General features: G+C 51.4%; 1 protein-coding gene across 2 annotated transcripts in view; it reads left to right on the forward strand.

The window, feature by feature from the left end:
• TSPAN9 (tetraspanin 9) overlaps nt 1-13491 on the forward strand; it is a 193376-nt gene that overhangs the window by 81053 nt on the left and 98832 nt on the right. The window contains exon 2 of one of the 2 annotated variants that reach the window (XM_019793682.2): nt 11474-11522. The exons of the other annotated variant lie outside the window; for it this stretch is intronic. The gene's annotated coding sequence lies outside the window, so the exon portion shown is untranslated. The remainder of the gene's footprint in view (nt 1-11473; nt 11523-13491) is intronic. 2 annotated transcript variants of the gene reach the window in all.

Here is a 13491-nt window from a genome sequence, read left to right on the forward strand (position 1 = left end):
ATGAACCATGACACTCCTGGAAGCAAAACCGAATTTGCGGGTCTGCGTAGCAGAGAGATCACTGAGCGGGGCTCTGCTGCCAGGTAGGAGAGGCCCTGGGCAGGCCGTCTGGCTCCTCCCAGCCTCAGAGCACCTCACCTATAGAATGAGGCAGACGCATCAGTCAGGCCTCTCAATGAGCCAAGCAGGAGTGTTGGGGATGATGACATGGACTCCGGCGTAGAGGAGGACTGCCTGGCAGTGGCACCTGCTGGGAGAGTTGCCAGATGAGGCTTCCTCGTCACCATCCCATCAGTACCTGTTGGGTGAGGACACCAAGTCGGACTCTCTCAAGTCTGTTCTGTTTCTAAAGTTCTTTGAGTCATCAAATCATAGGATCACATCTCCACTTGGATGGCTAACGGACATCTTAATGTATCTAAAAGTGCACTTTGGTGTCTATCACTGCCCCCCTGCCCCCACCCCATGTCCTTTATAGAACAACCAGGATCCATTCTGTTCTTCCTACTTCCATTGCCACAGCCCTGGTCCAAGCCATGGTCCATCCTTTCTTGCTTGGATTATTATAATAGCTTCCCTGCTTGTCTCCTCTGGAGTACCGCTGAGACCTTCCCTGGCCATGCTGCTTAAAATAGCTGCCCTTCCCCCACTCCCTGTATTCCTGGTCTCCCCATCCCTCTTTATTTTCTACATTGCACATCAAACATATATATATATACACACACACACACACACACATACATATATATAATATGTATTTTATTTCTTTCTTAATTATCTTTCTTTAGTGTTACCCTCTTGTCCTCAAATCAGAATGTAAGCCATAAGAAAGGATTTGTTTTTTTCTTCTGGTTTTATATACTGCCATGAAGCCAGAAACTAGATCACACAACTAATCTCTGATCTTTAGAAATGGTTTGCTATCAGTCTGGGAATTACTGTCTACCCTCTTGTCAACTTTTTCTTGATGCCAGCCCAACCCTGTGGATCCCTTGGCCCTGGACCTCCCAGTGGCCCCTGCTGTTCCTCCCTCTCCCACCAGACTCCTATCTTTCCTGGATTGTCAGTTATTCAGCCCTGGGTATCCTATGACAGATCAGGTAGATAAGACTGAGAGCCTAGTTTTATACTTCTAACCCCCTTTGCCCAGCACAGACCTAAGATGTAATAAATTCATTATTCATTCATTTACTGGCAGATGTTTTAATGAACTACTGTTGACTGATGATTAAAATGCAACCCTAGAAATGATGTAGGCCTCTGGAAGTCGTGTTGTACAGTCCCGAACAAGGGGTTAGTGGCCAGATCGTGGTTTGTACTAGTAGGTAGGATGTGGAAGGGTGTGGATGGTGCTGTCTCCAGGGTGTATCTCTGGGAGTGTGGCAGCTGGTGACAGGTGCTCCTTGCATCTGCTTTGAGAATGGCCACAGTCCCCAGAGGATGAAGAGTGCACCTATTTCTTTAAATTTCCATAGAGGATCAAAGCTGCTCCTTGGGATTTTAAAATACGCTGCACGGTCCCGATGGTGTCAGGTAGCTAGTTTATGGGTCCCGTCCTGGTTATGATAACTCAGGCTAAGCTGGATAATAAACGAAAGTGGGACAGAGCCGCAGGATAAATATTGCTACAGGGCATCTCGAGCGGCACAAATCACGGGGAAAATATCTCCCAGGCTTTTCATTTCTCCTCTTCCTCCCTGGCCTTCTGGCAGCAGCTGGCAAAGCAGGATCCATCCATCATAGTATCCCCGCCCCCAGCCCCAGGTTCCGCTCTCCGTGCACTGCTGTGGAGGGAGGGATGCAGATTGGTCCTTGGATACGGGTGCGGGTGCGGCTCTGCAGCCAGAGTGGTGTGGGGGAGCCGGCAGGGACGGGGTCGGCTCTCCCGTCTGCAGCCATTCTCCGTTTCAGGCAGTGGATGACTTTGTAGCTTCCCAAAGCTGTTTATCTCTAAAATGAGAGAATTGCGTAATTGGTTGGTATCTGGAGTGAGCATTTGAGTCACCCAGGGAATTTAGAAGCAGCTTTCTGAGTCCCACAGTAGTGTAAGACTCAGCACCGTGGGAGACTAGTCTTGAGTATTTTGCCTGGACCTTCCCCTGCTGGTGGGGGGGTGTTCTGGTGCCCATGCCTGGTTGGAGCCACTGGCTGCAGGACCCTATTTGTGCCCAAATGGAGGGGATGAGGTAGGTGACGGGTTAGGTGGTGAGAGGAGCTGGCCCGTGTGACCCACTCTCATACTAGATCCGTCAGCATTGTCACTCGCTAAGGCTTTCTCCAGCTTGGGAATCATGCTTGCTTTGTAATCAACGTCAACCTGCAAGTATTGATTGAGCCTGTGGGGAACACAGACCTGTCTAAGGCACGTAGGCGCACAAAGTAACTAACTGCACGAGGCAGGCGAGTCTATTAAATGAAGACGGTGGTCTCAGGGAAGGACCTTACCACCCATCCCGGCCCTCCCCTTCCAGAAACGTAGGAGGCATTCTCAGCTTTTTCTGTTGGACCCCACGTCCACCTTATGTTGTCTCAACTTCTGCTCTGCCTCTGAATCCCACTTTCCCAGTTTCGGTGCCCCCGGTGTCTCACCTGAATGTTAAAATAGCTTTGTTGGTTAACCCCCTCCAGGCCGTCTTTCTGCTGCACAGCAGAGTGGCCATGCCCACCGACCTGTGCCTGGTTTGTGGAGGACGCTCACTTGTCCTGATTGGATTAGCTTCGCTGGTGCCCTCTGGTCCTGGGGCAAGGCCCAGACTCTGGGTGACCTTGCAGGCCCTTCACGTGGGGCTCAGCCCTGCCCCTGTAGCCCTCACGAGCGGCACATACACGCACCATGGGTCTTCTGGCACTTCTTGATTTTGCTGTGTACTTCTGGTCTCGGGGGCGCGCCTGTGGCAGTGGCTCTCCCTGGGATGGGGACACCCTGCTCCTCTCTCTATCTGGCAGACAGACTGCTGCTCACCCAGTGGACCCAGCGCATGCCCCCCCACAGTGGAAGTAGTCACCTCCGTATCTGCGCCCCATTGGTATTCTACCACCTGTCACATTGTTGTGCTGTTTAATGAGTTTGTTTTGCCTTCAAGTTTTTGTTGGTTTCATATATCTCTCCCTTCAACTCCTTCTCTCTGTCTCTGTCTCTTCTTAAATTTTACGCTTCTTGAGAACAGGGACCGACTATGTCTTAAACTGACCCCTTCTGCCAATGTTTATTGGATGAATAGAGAGCATAGTGGAAAAGACACTGATCACACAGTCAAGAAACGTGGGTTTTTGTATCAGTTCTGTTACTGTGGTGCTAGATGACTATAGATGAGTTCATTCTTTCCTCTGGAAGCTTATTTTTTCTTTCATTATAAAGGGTGTTTGCACCTGAATGACTTCTAAGCCACCTTCCAGTTCTGACATTTCCTGATTCTGGACGACAGACGATGGAGAGAGGTCTGTGTGTCCGTCTTCACCAGCGTGTGCGTCCTGCCGTGCCTGGGGCCCTCCTCGGGGTGTCTCGTTCCGGGCCCAGCACCTGGTGGTTCAGCTGTGCTGTTAACCGATGTGGCCGGGGCCTCAGGGGCCTTCTGATCTGGTGGTGTAAGAGGGCTGCCTGGCTCTTCGGCCTCCCCTGCCCCGCCTCTCATCTTTCCTTCTTTCCTTTCAGAAGAGGTGGCCAGGAGCACTCGTAAGGCTCTCCTCACCAGCTTTGCACCCTGTATGATATGGCATGTTGGGACAGGGTCTGACTTCTTGTGTGTTCTGCGGACAGGAGCACTGCTCATGGAAGGGTGTCTTGTGTGACGTGCTGGAGCCGGGGCAGCATCTGGCCAAGGTGTGAAACTGGGGAGCAGGACGGTCCCTCAGAACTGAAACCCAAACTGGGAGGGAGAAGACCAAGAGGGTGGTGCAGGAGAATCCATCTTCCCAGGCCTCCATCGTAGAACCGTCGGGTTGTCCAGGCTCCTGGAGGGGAGCGGTGAGCCCGAGAAGGCATGGGAAGGACGGCACCCAGGCGGGAGTGACCCCTTGAGCCGCAGTGTGACCGCTTTGGAGCAGGTATGAGACAGGGAGCTGATGGATGCCGGGAAGGTCAGAAGCCTGGACTTGGAAAGGGAGGCTGCTCGGGCTTCCTGTCCCTCTGGGCTCATTCCCCTTAGTGCTTCGTAGACTCACTCTGAGAGGCCCAGCCTGTCCGGCGGTGCTCATGAAAGCCAGGAGGAGAGCAGCTCCTTCCATCTGGTCAGCAGGCCCTCCAGTGAGAAGGCCCCTGGGGAGGGTGTAGAGTCTCTTTGGCCTTTCCGGCAACTGTTCCTAGACCTCAGTTTCTCCCTCTGTCCCGCTCTGCCCCACCTCCAAGGCTGGGTGTAGGACCGGCAGTGCACCACTGTAGTCAGACTTGCTTTATAAATAGAAAGATACTTAACACCGACCATGGAACCAAGCAGGGAGGGTGGCTCTGGGCAGCCGTATTTTAAAAATGAGCATTGATTTCTGGGAATCTGCATGCAGCATATTTAACAGACCCGTGCTGGCTCCTGGTGCTCTGCTCAGCCCTGCACTCTGCTCCTCTCCCTTTACGGGAACATTCCCTGCCCATCCTGTTCCTCAGAAGGTATGAGGAGCCACGCGCTTGGGATCTCTCTTCACCTCTGGGGGCATGCTCTGCCTGGCGTGTGTCTGTTCATTGCTCATTTATTCCTTTTCACCTCTTAGGAGGCAGGCACTGTGCTAGGTTCTGGGATTCAAAGATGAACAAGAATCATCTCCTGTCCCTCCCTCCTCTCCACTCTCAGCATCGAGACTCACAGAGCAGTGTGCGGGGCAAGAGTCTTCATATGGGGGCTTCAGAGAATGCGAAGAGCATGTCTGGTTTTGCTGGGATAGGGAGGGAAGAGGCTTCACAGGGAAAACAGCGTGGCCACAAGAGGGGAGTATGTTCCATGCAGGGAACAGAATGTGCAAAGGTACAACCAGCTGGCACGGCATGTAACAGGCATCTCTGGTACCTGAGTTCCGTGTATGCCAGCGGGTTGTGATGTACATATAATACACCTGCTCCCTCCTGTTAGCCTCTAATGCTAGTAGAGGACCCACAGTGTCTTTTGGTTGATTACAATATTTTGTCTCTGGGTCCAATCACAGTGAAAAACTTAGTTAAAAAAAGACCAAGGAGTTGAATAACCTCAGCACCACTAAGACTTCCTTCCTTTTCATTTGGTGACTTGCACTCCATTCTGGGACCTCGTGACAGGGGAGAAGACATCAGGCCAGTGTTAGAGAAAATCCAAGGAAAACTCACAGCAGGTGTCCCATCTCTGCATCATTCCCTCCTCCCTGCTCCATCCCCCTGCTGACTTGGCTGAGAATTGTGCATCTTTTAGGCCCCACGGAGTTCTGTCCAGTCTTCTTCAAATGATTCACCAGAGCTTTTCTTCAGACACTCCATTAAAACTGGTGCCATTGATGTGTTTCCGCAGTGCAATGAAATGAGCAAGACGGAGTGTTAGGAAGATGTGGGGCAGTCTTCTGAGGACGGCCCTGGGGAGGAAGGGGAGCCAAGGCCAAGTCAATGAGAGAGACACGGGGGGTGGCCAGGCACTGGGGGGAGCAGGAGACCCCGAGGAGACGGGCCACACTCTCGCCAGCATTGCGTAGCCTTGTTTAATTACATATATATAACCTGATAGCATAAACGATGATAGGTTGGCCATTTTAATTTGTATTTCCATGACTTTTATTGTTCCCAAGTTGTTCTTTTTTTTTTTTTTTTTTACAACTTGGAAGCAAAGCCGTGAAATCCCTCATCATGGAAGTCGTTCACACAGCGCCCACGGCCCTAGTTGGAGATGTGGCCAGTGAGGGTGGGCTGGGTGCTGCCTGGGAGTGTGGGGGGTCCTTGAGCTCTGCCTGGGTAAGGGTCCTGCCTACAGGTTGGAAGCTGCTCATGGTCCCGAAGCACATCTTGCAGTTTGCTTGACTTTCAGGGGGCGGCGGGTTCCGTGGGGAGCAGGGAGGTGGTGTGCTCATTTAGTGCTGGGGGCCGGGCTGTGCTTCAGCCTCGCCCCACCGCAGACTTCTTTCTGTCTGTCTTTATCTCCCCCCCCTTTTTTTTGATCTTTTGCTCCTTCTTCTCCTCCTTTTTCTCCTCCTTCCCTACAACGTTAGTGTAATATTTGTTGTGCTTGTTTTTCTCCATCTGCATATCTGTCTTCAGGGTGCCTGTTGCCCTATAGGGATCAAGAGGTTTCAGACCCCGAGTGCTCCACCCAATGCCTGACACTCAGGCTCTCGATAAACATGGGCAATCTTCTTCTTTTCCCTGAGAGGTTAGTCGCGGCTTTCACAAAAAGTCAGGGAGATGGGTAGCGTAGAAACATTGAGGCTCGGAAAGCAGTGTGTCTGGGCCAGGGGTACAGGTAGGGTTCTGGCTGCTCACACCGGCTCTTGACTGCCAAGGTTTGAGAGCAGGTTAAGCCTGTGGGAAGGGGCAGGTGAGCTTTCTGGGCAAGTCTGTATCCGCTGCAGAGGGTCTGATGGACGGTTGTGGAGACACCGTGTGGCTCCTGCTGTCCCCCTTTGTTCCCATCACACATGGGATCTGGTTGCTTGCCCTCTGATGTGGTTTCTCCTGGGAGGCTGGAGGAATGAGAGTTATTCGGTAGCTTTTCATGACGAGGAATGTGTGATTTGAACAATGCTGGGCCCAGGATGCTCTGGATTCCTCAGTCCACGCTGGCATTAGACAGGAACTATCAGGAGCTGGAAATAGGCTGTGGGGCCCCGGGGGGAGGGCCGATTGTTTGTGGCAACCCCACCGTCACCATCTCGCCTCATCCTGGAACCATGGATGCCGCAGACAGGAAGGCACCTCCCAAAGTCATCTAGGAAGGAAGGGACCATGCTGCACTCGGCCGCTCGGACTCCAGGTGGGGCCGGGTTCAGCCCGCCCAGGGTGGTGGCTGGCACCTGCTTTGGTCACCTGCCCCTGTCCTTAACAGCTCTCTTGGGAAGGCTTCCCCTTGCATTTTGAGTCCATTCCTCTCATTCTGCCCTAAATAAAGCAAGACAGCGGCCATCGTCCTTTGCACAGAGCCTTTAAATGCAGGAGGGTATGATGCTTTCCTTCTGTTTTGGGGAACCAGTGGGAGGTGGCGTCTACTTTCGACACATGAGGCAAGACAGCTGAGCAGAATTTGTAATAGATGAAATATTGGCTCAATTCAGAATTGGTTTTCTCTAGTTTAATGGGGTAGGAAGGTATAGTTCTGTGCTGAGCTAACTTCATGCATTGTTTAAACCAACTTTGTTTCAGCAATCAAGAGAGGAATACATGAATAAAGAGTCCATATTGTACATTTGAGATTTTGCTTCGCTCTGAAGTGGGCACTATTCTCCTAGTTTTGCAGGCAAAGTACCCTGTGCCCACATTTCTAGCCAGAGTTCTGCCAGATGACCCAGGGACACATTTTTACAATGCCAAGACTTGCCGTGTCTTTTCATGGTACATGTAACATTTTGGCACACTTAAGCACATTTCTGTCTCCAAGGATGAATCACGTGTATTTCCTACAGCTGGGTAAACTTTCTGACCAGGTGTGGCCCCTGCAGAAAGTAGCCACCTCTAAACTTCATGCCTAGAAAGTCCCTATTCTCATGTCCTGAGGCCCTCCTGGGCTGGACCTGTCGGCACGAAAGATCCAAGGCCACGTTTCTCAAACTTCATGACTCAGTACAAGCCCGCGTATGCACGTGTGCATGCTACTTCCGAAAAAACGTTGCATGAAATTATCATGTGAGATACATGCTGGTATTTTCTGTTTAATTTTTTTAAAATACTGTTCCTGACCACTAAACTGATTTCATAACCCACTAATGAGTAATGACCTGCCGTTTGAAAAACACTAATCTGGGAGTCGCTATAGATTAAAGCAAATGGAAACAATTAGCAAGTTAATGCATCTGGGTCATGGTCACACACATCTATTATAGCTCAGGTTCTTTATTTCTTGTGATTGGGTTTCTCTTTTCTTTATTGTCTTTGATGCCTTCAAAGCAGGCACCTGTCCAGGAAGCCTTGGCTTTCACGCATCTCTTAACAAGGACCCCTGTCAGTCAGTATGTTAACACCATCTTTCTAAAATAAATTTGATCTTACGACTCAGGTTTTTACTTAATGGGTTATTTTTCATAATAATAGTATAGACAGAGCCCTGATCTATGAAACTGCTAATTTACTCAACAGTTTTCCTGGAGTGTGTCCAGGATTGGGTAAATGAGCAAATCCATGAATTGGAGCTGGGGATTCAGAGGTGTCACCTTCCTGCCCTCAAGGAGCTCACCCCCAGAGGGGGTGAAAGGCTCGTGCGGAAGTGTATTGTGAGAAGCACCACAGTACAGGTGCTGGCAAAGGCTCAGTCAGAAAGACGGACTCTAGGGAGCCAGGAGGGCAGGAACCGGACCAGGAAGAGGAGGGTTGAGTGGGGTCTTGTGGGATGCGCAGGAGTTTGAGTGGTGAAAGAAATTTGGACTAGAATCAACGAAGTTTTTAAGTTGGAGCAACATGAGCTCATTTATCTTAGAGAGATGTATATGAGGGCAAATGTAAAGGCGTTCTGGAAACGGGCTTGCCGGGAAGGGGCGACCAGGTGGGAGGTTGTGATAATAGTCTGCTGCTGGTTTTATGAGAAGGAGGTAGTTGAGGAGCTTGGCCAAGGGAATGGCATGAGGAGGGAAAGGGGGCTGGCTTCTGGGGCAAAACTGCAGGGCAAAGAAGTAAAGTAACAGAGTCTGAGGAAACGCTTTAGGTTTCTAGATCAAGTGACTAAATTGGCGGTGATGCTATTAACAGAATAGAAAATGGCAAAGGAGGAACAGGTAGGTAGAGGGAAGAGATGAGAACAAATTTAGATTTGGGCCTGCTGGTTTGTGTTCCTGGTGGACACCCTGGTGGAGGTGTTCCAGTACTTGGCGGCCTAGGGCAGGTTCTTTTCCTAGCTTGGCTGTATACGCCTGACCTGGTGGTCCAGGATGAATCACCTAAACTCAGTCAAGTGGGGAAAGCAATGTTTATCTTGCAGAGTTGTTATGAGATTGGGGAAAAGAGTTGTTGAAATCGTGGCACAAGATAAGTATTCAGAATTTTGGTTACTGTCAGTGATCTGGGCTGAAAGGAAGGCCCCAGGGCTCCAATCTCAGGTTTGCCACAAAATCACAGGTGTCCTTGGGCAAGTTACGTCATTAGTCTGGGATTTCCTCTTTTGGATGTGGCAGGCACAGAGCTCGATGATCTCTAATGTCCACTCTAGTGCGAAAATTCTGTGATCTTCTGAATGTTGAGAGAAATAATTTACCCATACGGTTGATAGAATGGGGACTTTAAATCACCAGTGTGCTGTAACAATGGAGAGAAACTAACGAGATGAAAGGCAGTGGGCAAATGTTTACAGTTACACGGTACCTAGATTTGTAAAACTGCAGGAATATTGAGGGGGGAGCCCCGCCTTAATGTGCTCGATGCGACCTCTGGACAGGGCCTGGTGCTGCTTAGGGCTTTATGTGCGTGATGGTCCGATGCACGGTAGGAAGGGAGTTCAGTGCCAGGCTGCGCGGATGGAAACAGAGTGTCCAGATCAAGAGCCATCACAGCCTGTTGCCCTTTGCAATTTTCAGATTCCATGGAGTGTAGTGTTCAGCCCATTCATTGACTGCTCTGGCACTAATCGTTCCCGTGTACCTGCTAAGTGCTGCTGGGTGCTGAGGCGGGTGCTGGAGGTACCGTGTGGATCAGACGCACTAGTTGAGGGCCCTACGTCTTGGGGAGGGCATCGGCAGACCAGGAACGGCCAGGAGGAGAGTGGGCAGGGCTGCAAAGGATCTGTAGGTTGCTGCATGAGTAACAGTGGGAAGAAGTGGGGATGCTTTGCTTGGGGAAGGGAAGGCTCAGGGGCACACAATACTGCCTTACTTGGGAAAGGCTGGCACCTGGCTGAGGAATTAGGCCCCTGCTTTACTGCTCCAGAGGGAAGAACTAATTCTATTAGCCAAAATAATGATGATGATGATAATTAAAAGAAATATTATCTACTATTTATTAAGTGTAGGGTGTGCCAGGCACTGAATCAGGCCCCGTGCATAGATCACCGACTCTGTGCGTGGTTAGGCATTTATTGTACTCATAATTCAGACACCAGGAAACTGAGATGCAGGGCAGTTAAGTAGCTTGTCAAGGGGCAGAACTGGGCTTTGATACTGATGTGACTGAGTTCATGGCCCATGTCTCCCCACACTCCACCCATGTCTCTAAGGTGGAAAGCAGAGGCAGGTGGGTGGGGCTCAGATTAAGGAAGGCTTTACAGGAGTTAGAGCTGTGAGATGATGCCCGGGCAGGGCTCAAGCGGAGTTAGTTGGCTGCCTTGCTGGGTCTTCCTCAGGGGGCTTCTGCCAAGGGGCAGAGACTGGTCATAAGACAGTAGTTCTTCCTGGGCTCCCTGGTTCCTAGGACAGCCCTGGAGGGAGGGAGGGATTATGCCCATTTTGAAGATGGGGAAACTGCAGCTCACAGAGGTTGAGTGGCTTGCCCAAAGTCACATGGTCCCTAAAAGACAGACCCCATCCCGTGTACCCTTCCTACTGGCCCACTGTGCCTGCCAGCCCTTTACAGCAGCCAGACCTTCTGTGATTTGCATTAGTCTTTTGCCTAGATTCATTCTCCGTGCTCCTCCCTCCTCCTGCACTGTATCTGACAGGTTGCCTGTGATGTCCCTTGGGTGCCAGAGCTCAGGACTGGCCTCAAACTGTGGCCTCAAAACTGAACTCAAAAACAGCCAGTATCCGAGCTGATGGACAGGTGGTACCACAGTCAGTGCTCACGCACGTGTGCGCACATGTGTCCTGGAAGGGCCACCGGAGAGGTTTGAAATCTAGGGGGCTGTATGTGATGTGGGATAGGCTGGAATTTCTGGCAAGGTGGGGCTGGTGGAGAAGGCTGCAGGATCCCAAGGGGCAAGTGGTCTCTCTCCTGCCCCTTATCAGCCCTCCCCTGGGGTGCTGCTATCCCTTTCTGGAAGGCAGGCCGGGAGAGAGCAGATTAGGGAAGTTAATTACTCAATTAATTCACCCAGATCAGACAGGCTTTCTGCTTGGGAGATGCTCTGCTGATGGAATGAGGAAATGGCTAAATTTGCCAGTTCTGGTTACTGACAGAGGGTATCGGGAGGTAGGGAAACTGTCGCTACACCCTACCAGGCTCCCTGGGGTGCTGACTACCCTGTTCTTGGCCTTATATGAGTGAGCACTTCTCTCTCTCACCCTGTGGTTCACTCCCCCCCCTCTTTTTTTGGGAAGCCCTGGATACTGCCAGAGGAGTTGGCTGGGCTAGATCTTCAGACTTGGTTCATTCACTCAACAGTGCTTCCTGAGTCACTGGCACATGACTGGACACTAAGGGGACACAGCAGGGATTGACTCGTGCTCTGCTCTCTTGCAGCTGACGGTCTATTTGCAAAGACGAGACTTGCCCACTCAGGCTGCCCAGGGTGAGTCAAGGAGACCACGTGATCTGGGACGGGGAGGGTGGGAGGGCAGGTGTGTGTCAGGGTTATGAGGAGGGGAGATCTGTACCTGGGCCATCAACCTGAGGAGCCTCCATGCCAAGGGAGGGGATGTTAATCGAAGCCTAGAATCGGGGCAGGCTGGTGGAGAGCTGAGCCAGGCCATGGAGCCCTCCCGAAGTCCGGGACAGGCACACGGGAGCCGAGTCCATGACAGAATGGTGCACACAGAATCAGGGCAGATGACGGAGTGCCAGTTGGAGCCGTCTCGAGGGCTGACGTAGGGAACCCTGGGTATCTACTTTGTCAGCTCTGCTGGGGTGAGGGCATATCTGAAAGTGAACAGTCAGAGGCGGAATGCTGTATCTTTGATGACACATGCAGTAGGGAAAGAAAAGCAGCCCTGGAGTGACCTAATCCTACCATTCTGTTCTTCCTTCCCTTCCCCCCCCACCACGTCCCTCTTCATTAGGCACGTCTGTGAGTGCGGGCTTGGGCTGACAGAGTGATTTTGGCAGATAGGTCCCTGCTGGAGAGGGGAGCTTTTGGCCAGGATTGCCTTCCCAGCTGGTGTGACTTCAGATGACTGACGGGAATGTCTCAGGGTGACTTCGGTGATTATGTGCAGATGTATCTTCAGGAGATGAACCAAAAGGAGCCCCGGGGCTCTCGCACCCAAACAGCCTCCAGGCCTGGAGGATTTGCTGGAGGCGGTCAGACTTGGGTTGTTGCTTGAGTAGGGAAAGGAAGGGCTGCCAGGGACCCTCCAAGTTTAGCACGCTTTAGAATCCCTTGAAGGTTTTATTAACAGAGGAGGTTATGGTCCTGCTTCCAGAAATCCTGACTCCATGAAGCCAGAGTGGGCTCAGGAATTTGCCTGTGGTCTCGGAACGCCCAGGGATTTGGAAGTAGGTGGCCTGGGAGCCACACTAAGAGAAATGTGTTTTGGAGGGAATTCAGCACTTGGAAAGGGCGCGGGACCAGGGCTGTGTGAGCTGTCATGGCCCCTCAGCGACGGGCTCGGTAAGTCCTGTCCCCTCGGATGTCGTGATGAGTGCGGCACTTCTACTTCCCAGGACTTTCGTGAGAGCGAAATCCTGACTTAGGTGAAATCCCTTTGAGGACCCACTTTTCTGTAGATTCAAGCTGTTGTCATCGCTTTTACAATCACAATAAAAATGTTCCGAAGAGTCCGTCTGGGTCGATTGAAGCCAGGGAAGGGGAGGGGGGGAGAGAAGTGAATCGGATGATCTCCGAAGACCCATAGCTTCTGAGATCTTCTTCCAGCAAGAAAATTCGAGCAATTGCCCTCTCCTCCCCCTAGTCCAGGTGGTGAATCTATTTCTCTACCATGTGGGTGGCTACTTTAATCTTGAGATAGATGGGTAGCAAGAAGAGAGGTCCCAGAACTCCCTAATTACAGCACCTTCTGGATCGCCTTTCCCTTTTCTCGGGTGCTGATGTTGCTTAAACTGAGCAATTAGAGCTGTGGGCTGCTGCTCCGAGCTCCTGGCATGAGTGACCCAGCCTGCCCTGGGTGGTTTTGCTGACATCCTGTGGCGTGAGGTTGGGGTGGGGATAGCCTGCACCCAGAGTTTCTGTTCTGTGCATTGCTTCTCAAGCCAGCGCCTGGCTGCTGGATGTCCTGTGGAGAGGGGTGGGTTAGAGCAGGGCCTCCATGTCACACAACTTCAGGGCACATGCTTCCCAGAGAACACTGTGTCACTCTCCCCCTGGAGGTGGGTGGTGGCAGCCCTCCTTGGAAGGGCCGCAGCCCGGGGCATCCCTGTTTTGTTATTAAACTCTTCTGGTTCCTTGCTCCTATGGTCTTTATTCTCCGTTTGGGTGCCTGATGAGGTCAGTAGAAATGTATATATTATTATTATTTTTTTAAAGATTTTATTTATTTATTTGACAGAGAGAGATAGCCAGCGAGAGAGGGAACACAAGCAGG

This window comes from Ailuropoda melanoleuca, chromosome 16 (genome assembly GCF_002007445.2).
Source record: "Ailuropoda melanoleuca isolate Jingjing chromosome 16, ASM200744v2, whole genome shotgun sequence".
NCBI classification, from domain to species: domain Eukaryota; kingdom Metazoa; phylum Chordata; class Mammalia; order Carnivora; family Ursidae; genus Ailuropoda; species Ailuropoda melanoleuca.